This window comes from Lissotriton helveticus, chromosome 12, assembly GCF_964261635.1.
Source record: "Lissotriton helveticus chromosome 12, aLisHel1.1, whole genome shotgun sequence".
Taxonomy (NCBI): Eukaryota; Metazoa; Chordata; class Amphibia; order Caudata; family Salamandridae; genus Lissotriton; species Lissotriton helveticus.
The window spans coordinates 126,446,792-126,456,324 of NC_136073.1; the positions used below are offsets into that span (position 1 = coordinate 126,446,792).

General features: G+C 45.1%; 3 non-coding genes across 3 annotated transcripts; 1 reads left to right on the forward strand and 2 right to left on the reverse strand.

The window, feature by feature from the left end:
* Nucleotides 1-2,764: 2,764 nt before the first annotated feature.
* TRNAS-AGA (transfer RNA serine (anticodon AGA)) lies at nt 2,765-2,846 on the reverse strand. The gene has a single exon. It is a non-coding gene; the product is annotated as a tRNA-Ser (tRNA).
* A 4,649-nt stretch (nt 2,847-7,495) lies between these two features.
* TRNAN-GUU (transfer RNA asparagine (anticodon GUU)) lies at nt 7,496-7,569 on the reverse strand. Its single transcript has one exon. It is a non-coding gene; the product is annotated as a tRNA-Asn (tRNA).
* A 741-nt stretch (nt 7,570-8,310) lies between these two features.
* TRNAG-GCC (transfer RNA glycine (anticodon GCC)) lies at nt 8,311-8,381 on the forward strand. The gene has a single exon. It is a non-coding gene; the product is annotated as a tRNA-Gly (tRNA).
* Nucleotides 8,382-9,533: the final 1,152 nt, after the last annotated feature.

Sequence of the window (9,533 nt, forward strand, 5' to 3'; positions counted from 1 at the left end):
TCTGAATTAAGCAGACCACTCTTACCCAGTCCAAAGATCAGGGCTTGATCCATCACCGTTATTTATCTCACTGCCCCATCCCAGCTCAGAACCTGGCTATATGCAAATTAGTCTGTCCCTGGCCCAGTGCATCATGGGAACAGGGCAGACCAAACTACCAAGCCAATTCTTCACCAGAAAGGAGACAAGCTACCGGGGACCGGTTTCTGGCATTTCAGCCTCTTCGGCCCGGCTTGCTTGAATCCTGATGGAGCAGTGAGAAAGGGACTCATGTCTGAGTATACCCTGCCACACCTATAGTGGCCAAAAACGATACAGAAAAGGGGGTGGTGATGAACAGAGTGTCTGAATTAAGCAGACCACTCTTACCCAGTCCAAAGATCAGGGCTTGATCCATCACCGTTATTCCATCACCAATCCGAAAGGAAAGACAGATGTTCAAAAAGTAAAATGAACAAAACTTGAGAAGGAACTGAGCGCTGTAGCGAAGTAAAAATACACTACCTTAAACGTGGAAATAACTGCACAAAACAATTGATGTGCAACAAACGAAGAAAACTGGATTCTGTGTGAAGTCACCGCTGAAAGAAAACAAAATGGAGGCACGTTGATGACGCGATGCGTTACGCACGCCAGCCACAAGTTGAAAGAAATAAGATGGCTGAAAAGTGCTGCGTTGCACGGTAAACGTGCGTTCCAATGACGTAAGAGTTGACGTGAAAGATACAAAGTCAGCCGTTGGTCACGCTCCGCACAAACCAGAAGAGAAAAACAGCATAAAAGCTGAAATATACAGAAACAGTACATCAGGAGATGTCGGAACGTGAAGACCGCACGGAAATCCAAGAAGCGATGAGGATTACCAGGCTGTGCAAGAAATCGAAGAAAAAACAACAGGAATCGCCGCAAGTTTTGTTTCAAGCATCGTCGCCAAAAATGTTGTGATGGTTCGTGCAGATGACAGACGAGATCAGCGTAGATTGAAGGTAAGTTTTATTTGTAAGCAACAAACAGCACAACCTGGCATCCGACCACCTCGACAGTCCAGTGCAACTGACACTGTTCGAGTGCCGTCAGCCTAACAGTCTAAAAGAACACAGAATGCACACAGGCATCCACGAGACCACAGTGTATCCACGAGGACACACGAGCCATAGAGAAGACACACATCATAACAGATCCCATGAAGGGGGCAGCGGCTGCAGTCACAAAGGCCGGTGCAGGAACCGAAAGTAAATAAGGCTGTGACAGACCTGTGGACTTTCTGTCTTTTGCATAATTTGCCCATTCCCTGTTCCTGTGCAGCTGCTAGGGGGCTGATAAATGTCAGGGTGAGCTCAGGGGTCAACCTAAGAAGTCTTCAATGGTCATCATGTCACCTACTACCCCACCATGCCACTGAATCAGGGGTCAGGAGCACAGCCCTGCTGAAACTCTGAAATAACGGAGGAGGGTTTCTCGGTCGACAACAAATCATAAACAGTGCAGTTGGAATTGTGCGGCATGGGAAGACCAAATTATGCAGAGCTGATTTCATTATCCCCCAAAAAAGGCACATTTTGCGGAACAATGCAGCACATTTTGTAATATTATTTCTTCATTAATAATTCATGTCACTTTTGATCACTCTAGTGCTGACCTGCTCCTTATGTGATGAACTATTTATGTACAGATTTCAGGAAACCCTTCTCAGTGTAACTTGTGTAAACGTTGTACAAAATGCCGCTTGTTTTTAGAGACAACGTAATATTTAACCTAAACACCAACATTATTACATTATGTGTTCAACATCTATTTGTTTTACCATGTTAGAGTATGGGTTGAGATACCAACCACTTGCTCGTTTGTTTTGTAAACCCCCCTTGGTTTGTTATGTAAGATTGCCTTGTGTTTGTTTAATAGTGTCTACTAATGCTGATAGGGAACCCATGACATTTTGCTGCCTTGCCCGCCTCGGCTCAATGCCCACTGATTGTATTTATTTATTTAATGCAATTTTATATAGCGCGGACTTTACCAAAAGGTGTCAGAGCGCTTCACAATACAACCAAGTAGGTTACATGAGGAAATATACATGCTTACACCTTACAGATACAAAGGAGATAGATGAAAAAGTAAAATAAAACAATAGGTGACAGCCACACAAAACTCAAAAACACATTAGATCTCTGCTGCATGGGCTTTGAGCCCCTAAACTACCTTAACACTGACTAGGAAAGATGGCAGCAAAAAAAATCCCAGTTTTATTAACTTCTTTGGAGCAGAGTTTGTACAAAACCCGGAAATGTATTTCAAGGACTGACATACATTGACTGTCCTCCTTGTTACCCAGGGTCCCTCAGCACGGCTCCCCACGACTTCACCCCAACTTCGAGTGTTGTTCCTGAAGTGCATATTTTGCTTCATTGCTCGGTGGGTTCATCGCTACACCCCACTCCCTCGACAAGACTCACTCCCCTGACCTCTCCCTCATCCCGAACCTTCTTATATCACTCGGACCCCAGGACTCACCCGCTCATCAGGGCTTCAGCAGGTGCTGGGTGTCTCTCCTCTCTGTCCGAGGACGTGACTGAACATCCCAAATCTGGAAAATTAGGGGTTTTGCACCTAATGCAGCGAAACTACATACAGACTGCACTTAATTGTAGGCACGCATTCTCGGAATTGTCCACATAAAAGCGTCTCATTCGTGTAGGTCTGTAAAAAATGTCGATCTAGAAAGCTAATATCTAACATTTATTTTAAGGCAAGACAAAAAAGTCTTCGTAGTCGGCAGGATTCGAACCTGCGCGGGGAGACCCCAATGGATTTCTAGTCCATCGCCTTAACCACTCGGCCACGACTACTCGATGACGTGTGCTGTTCAAGAATCCATTATGTTGCTTCTCTGCAGCCTCAGTGGGTGTTCTGCTGAAGACGTCACAACATAGGGAGGGGCGGGGACTCTGGGGTGAACATGAAGTAACTAGAATGCTGCTGACTGTGCATAGTGAATGCTGCTGTCTGTGACTGTTGTAAACAAGCATTTGCAATGCAATAGGTCTCGCATTTGAGAGAGTTTAAGCTATTGACATTGTAAATGACCATGCATTTTATTGATCTGTTTTGATAATTAACAACTAAGTAAACGGCATTGCCATTTACAATGCCAATAGCTCAAACTCTTGTAAATGCAAGACCTAGTCAAAGAAGCATCCGCCATTGTCCTAGGCTGCTTGGAAAGTGAAAGCGCGCATGGTGCGCTGAATGTTGCATGAAAGCATGTTGTGCCTGCAGTAGGAGAAACTCATTAAAGAAAATAGTGCTTACAGACTAAATAAGATATACTGTGTAACAATGGAAGTCAAAGGGCCACTCATCATGGGAGGTTACAGAGAAGACAAGGTGGTACTAAGGAGGGACTAACAAGCCTATTAAAGAATCAGAAGCCAGCTTTTACAAAGGACAATGACACAAGCCAATGAAAAATATTGGCAGAGAGTGGGCAGAGCTTTAAGTCCATACTCGAATACAGCATGGCTCGCAGAGCAGCGCCAGTGCTGTGCAGACTTGACCCAATCAAGTCCATACTTGAATACATCATGCCTCAAAGCAGCTCATGCGCTGCCCAGGCTCAACCTAAAAACACCGGGGCAGGGGAATCAGTAGCATGACCAGGCTTTTCCTCTTATGTCAAAGAAGAGTGCAGCTGTCTGGCCCCCCCTTGTGTAAAGTTCCATTTTTATGTGAAGTCCAGACTTTTGAACTCACATTCCTTGTGTATATTGAGTTCATTTATGTGCAGTGGATGTGTAGTACCTGTGTGGAAGTAGGACTCTGTGTGATGAAAGTCTGAGTACTGGGATACGTGGGATCCATTTTAGATAGCCCCTCGTTTATCCCCTGCTCTAGACACTGGAAATATATTGTGTGCATTTCTATGGCTGGAAGGTAGAGACCCAGACACTGAAGTTAGGGAAGAAGGAGACGCAGCTGTGAGGTCCGGCCTAGAAGAGGGCTTCTGATTCATTCTTCCTGTGCAATGCCACTTTGTAGATGGCAGGTGTTAGGTAGGGCAGCCGTTTCAGTGGTTCAAGATGAGGAAGTCGCTAGGCCCTGATTACTGTTCCTGTAATCGTGAAGTCAGTCCCTGAGTGCCGCTTCTGAAAGGTTGATGATAGCCAGGTGCAGGGATCTGTCACTTAATACATTTGTTTTGGATATACCTTCTTGGAGCCAGCATCATTGCTGCTTGCTGTGACAGCTGTCTTCTACTCTTGAGCACATGGTGCCCCCTCACTGCACCTTTTCACAAAACAGTAGACTGGTGGGTAGAGGAGAATAATAGCATCACTATCCATGATCCACTGCACCCAGCACCCACCTGCCCACCAACAGATCCTGTTAAATCATAAACCTAAGCATCAAGACTATACCCTATGCAAGTTGCATAACAATAGCATGCTTTTGCCATTTGGCACAACAGAAGTGCTGCTATCAGAGTTCTTCCTCATTCCCAATCACATAACTATTGGTGGACATTTTCAACTTCTGGCTAGTAGAAGACTCAATCCCCTCTTCCACATAATTTGTAGATCTATGTGGCCAGGGCTGGACTGGGAACGCAAACCAGCCCTGGCAACTATGTCGGATTGATCCTGGGGGGGTTGGTGCTGGTGGGAAATACTGCTGCTGCGCTTTTTTTTACAGGGAGCACATATTGCAGCACAGCAACATAACTAGCCCCCAGTGACAAAACAGCCTGACCGATTCAAAACCTGCCCCAGCCTTCGGCCCACCGGGAAAAAGCCTGGTGCCCGCTACAGCCAGTCCGGCCATGTATGTGGCAGTCTTAATCTCAAAATAATGTACTACAACCTCTCCCACATCACAGGCTGTTACCTGGACACTGTTCTTCAATGCAACCTTCATATTAGCAGTACAGCACCCACCTCAGTGATCTCGTCATAAAACTCTGACCTCCATCATTCCCAGCACTCATCCCACCTCCCATGTAAAATGAACAGAAAATCTTCCTCTTCCACTGTAACAAGATTCACTTTGAAAACATTCAAACCCATAATGGCTAAAAATCTTGGGCCTCATTTATGAGGCTGTGCGTCACTTTTACGCCGCTGGTGCATCACTTTTTGTGACGCACCAGTGGCGTTAAAAATGCGCCTTGTTGCGCCATATTTACAAAGTGACGCATCAATGTAGATGCGTTACTTTGTAAACCCCTGTGCCACATTATACCTGCGCCAGGTACAATGTATGCAAGGGGGGCGTATTGACACAATAAAGGGTCGTAGAAGTGATGCAGTGAAATCTATGAGATTTCACTGCTCCACTTCTAGGGCACAAATGCGTCAATTTTTATGCCTGCCTCACAGCAGGTGTAAGACTGACGCAGGCCCTTTCACATGGGGCTTGCCCCATGTGAAAGGATACATTGCTGGAGTTGCGTCACTTTTGTGACACACTCCAGCAATGCGTCACTTTTGCGCCATACAGATACGTCAGAAATACTGACGTATCTGTAACTCCTTACGCAATGATATGTCATACTGTAAATATGACGCATCATTGGTGTCGCAAGGAGGGTGCAGTGAAAACTGACGTATCGCTGTTTTCATGCAGCGATGCGTCACTTTTCATAAATGAGGCCCCTTGCGTTCAACACACACCCAGAGCTTAATTTGAGCCTGTGCTCGGCAGCAGCACCTAATTGTCAACACTGGCACTTAAGACAGCCTGCAACATGGCTGCATTGTCTGTCAAATTTAGAAATTAGCACACCAACAGTTGTTTATTCAATATACATAAAAAAAGGACTAATACCTACCGCTCAAGCCATTCTTATAGCGTTCAGCGCTTGAAATAGTCTAAATTGTCATACTTTGTCATTGACAGCACTGACGGGGCAATGTGTGGTGCAAGCTGCAGTGGTCTCCTAATGCGGGCCCTGGCGCTTATTAGTTTTACAAATTAGACACTGCGCACACCCCAACTGCACCTTGAGCACTTATCAAGGACACTACCCAGAAATTAGACAAATGCATCTATCTCCAGACCGAACATAACACACCACACCCAAATCCAAAATACCAACAAACAAAACCACGAGGCATACATAGTTCGCTAAGCCCTGCCTGCATAATCAACCACTTGCACCACTTGCCAGCAGTGGCCGGCAAGGCTCGTGGGAGGCGGGCCGCACGCAGCATGCATAATTTTTTTTATTTTAAAAAATAAAATAAAGTCCACTCTCTCTTCTCTGTCACCCACGGAAGCACAGGCAGGCCCCACTGACCAATCACAAAGCTGCAATGCAGCACTGTGATTGGTTCTGAGCGTCCTCTTTGGACGCTCAACCAGGGAATGGGAGCCTGGGCTTGTTCTCCATGCAGGCTGTAATGCAGCCTGCAGGGAAAACCAGAAAAAGTGCGCATTACTGATTTGTACGGCCTAGATGACCAAACAGTCATTGCACACTTAGAAGCGGGCAAACCACTCCTCCCCTGCCCTGCTCCCAGAGCAGAGTAGCTCCGCCCACCCACCCGCAAAGCAGCAGGAAGCATAAAATGATAATAACTTAAAGTTATGATCATTTTATGCTTCTTCTTCGCACTGATTAAAAGCAGTAAGGCAACGATCCTCCGCCCTAGCGGAGGTGCCGCCACTGGCCACTTGTGCTACCCATGTAGGCTCCATCACAAACACACTCTTCCCATCATTGCACTCCCACAGAGTAGCGTGTTACACATCCGCAGGGTTCTTCAGCACCTTATCAGGAGTGTGATTAGCTGTATAAATGCAGAAACAATACAATAACCACTAACCTTAGGTTCTGAATTAGCGTGCTTAATGCTTTGATGGTGGGAAAAGGCGCTATATACACGGTATTACGGTACTGTATACACGGGATTACGTTACTGTATAAATGCAAATACAATATCAGAAGCTACGAGCCAGCTTGAGAAATGCAGTTATTTCGAGACTCCTTTAGATTGCTTTCCGTGTAGTTCGTTGTTCTGTCATTTCAAAGCCTGCTTTTACAATCCACAACATACTATTTCATGGCCTAATGTCAGCACATAGCCAGTATTTTACGTACATGGTGGGAATTTTCATGTCAAGGTCATTTAAAAAATTGAAAATTCAGCAAACGCTGATATTTTGTCTTCTTTTAAGTATAAAGGTGAAAAGGCGAATGCAAGCAGAAATCACTTTAAAAATATTTCAGAGCTGACTAAAGAATTTATTAACAAAATGTATTTGCTCGTCTGAAACAGAACAGAGATGATTCTACGCAAATTCTCATTCGAGTACCAATTCCTGGTTCTTACTGCAGAAACCCAAAAATGGGCTCAATTTCCACCTAAGAAAGACTGCAGTCCTATGCCTTGCATGTGTAGGGTGCATGCAGAGCAATGTTGCAATGAAAAGAAAACTGAGTAAAGTTGATAATGTAATTGGAGTTTTGCAGGGCTACTAAAACCAAATAAAACATCCCCGTCCCTGGGTGGGCTCGAACCACCAACCTTTCGGTTAACAGCCGAACGCGCTAACCGATTGCGCCACAGAGACTGATATTTAGTTGCGAGACCGCGCGGTTTATGTGACCTACCCTGTCCACTACAGTTCTCCCATTCCTTTGTGGTATTCGTTGCATTAGCGGCCATTTTAGGATGATTGCTTTGTTGTGAATAAAACAAGTTGTCACCTAACAGAAATTAAATATTGAAATAAACAGAAGCATATAATACCACAACCGAATATTGTTTTCTGAAAAAGCTGAAAATATTTTTCAAGACTCAAAACCGACGCCGCGCTCGTTTGCTTCACCTCCTTAATACTGTTGTTGAGGTGAATAAAATCTCCATAACGAACACTAACAAAGGCATACTACATAAACCCTAAATGCAAGCAAGGGAAATAGGTCGCCTGCCCCCGGTTGTGTGGTAAAAGACACCTGTAGGTGGTGCTGCCGCGGCCCTCAGACGGGCCTGATATCAGTGCATATGCTCCACTATTAACAGCCAAGTCCCTGGAGGGGGGCGCTCACACACCCTGAACCCTTTTAGTCTCTCTAGAGACGTCCCGGGCGTGTTTAGATGCTATGCACGTTGCTGTTTAAGGGCTTTCTTGGCGGTCAAGGTTTACCCCTAAATACTAGTGGGCATAAAGTACTCTCAGGCTGTAGAGACCCAGCAAAGACTCTGGGTGAAATGAACATTTGTGAAGACACACCTACATATCAAATATTGCACATACGTCCACGTCGCTGCCTACACGATATATACACTATATGTCAGTTGTGAGCCGTAAGCATTGGTGGTTCAGTGGTAGAATTCTCGCCTGCCACGCGGGAGGCCCGGGTTCGATTCCCGGCCAATGCAACACACTTTTTCAATTTTTTTTTGTTTGGGGAGGCAATTAACATTTTAATTAAAAGTGCAGCGTAAAAAGAAAATAACTAATAAACTGAATTACATAAAAATGATGTATGTTGTATGTATTTGCTTCCAGCGCTCACAGGGAAGAAGGAAATCCTACACACCTTCCATTTTTTAAAGAATACCTCCGCTGCCCCCTTGTGTTCATATGTACAAATATTTCTCTGCTTGAGCCACATCTTCAAAATCAGGTTGGTGATTGAAATGGGGACAGATTATCTAAGGAACTCTCATTTTTGGGGGCTGCGGCAAAAAACATGAGACGTGGACTCAGGAGTGAGTGGCAGGGCCAATGACAGTCACTCGACGATCAGGCAGGAAATATGAATTATTCCTCGAACAGAAACTGTTTAATGTGTGTATTTCCATAGCGTTCTATCCCTGGTGAGGTTAGCGCTATTTGGACACGTGGCGCGCTACTCCTCATTTGGCTACAGATTTTTGTCGTACACAAGTTGTTGTGCAATTTGTTAGACAATATAGCAGGGGTTGGTGCTGCTTCTCATCAGTGCTCATACAGAGTACTACATACAGTTCCTATCCTGTGGGAGTGATGGATTACAGTACAGGTCAGGGGCACAACTAGACCTGAACTTCGGGTAGAGCTAATACACCAAGCAAGGGTGCAGGGCAGACACACCAAACAGACCCCCCAGGATATAGCGGCATGGATTAGCAAATTTAGCAGCACAAATATGGAAATTTAGCGGCATTTTTGCAGCACTTTACATTTGCAAACGGCAATGGTCCTTGAGGTCGTTCTAACTGCAAAACAATTGTTGATCACTCAAATCCTGCGGTAGATTTAAAATGTTTGGAAGCTGTGCGCCCTGGTGTAATAATGCATCTCTTCTTTTGACATCCACAGACGTCCAGGCTTACTCATGGGCACACTTGGCATACTCATATGCCACTGCGTTGTGCAGTTCCTGGCATGTAGATTCTAAGAGGCTTGATAGCACAGGAGTTGTGCTCACAAGCCATAATCTGCAAATGAGCCCACTTCACTTTTGCGGGCACTTATGTACCTGGAGGGTCTGATTACAGCTATCTGACTGTAAAACTAGGCAATTCCGATTCCATCTGTAACTTACA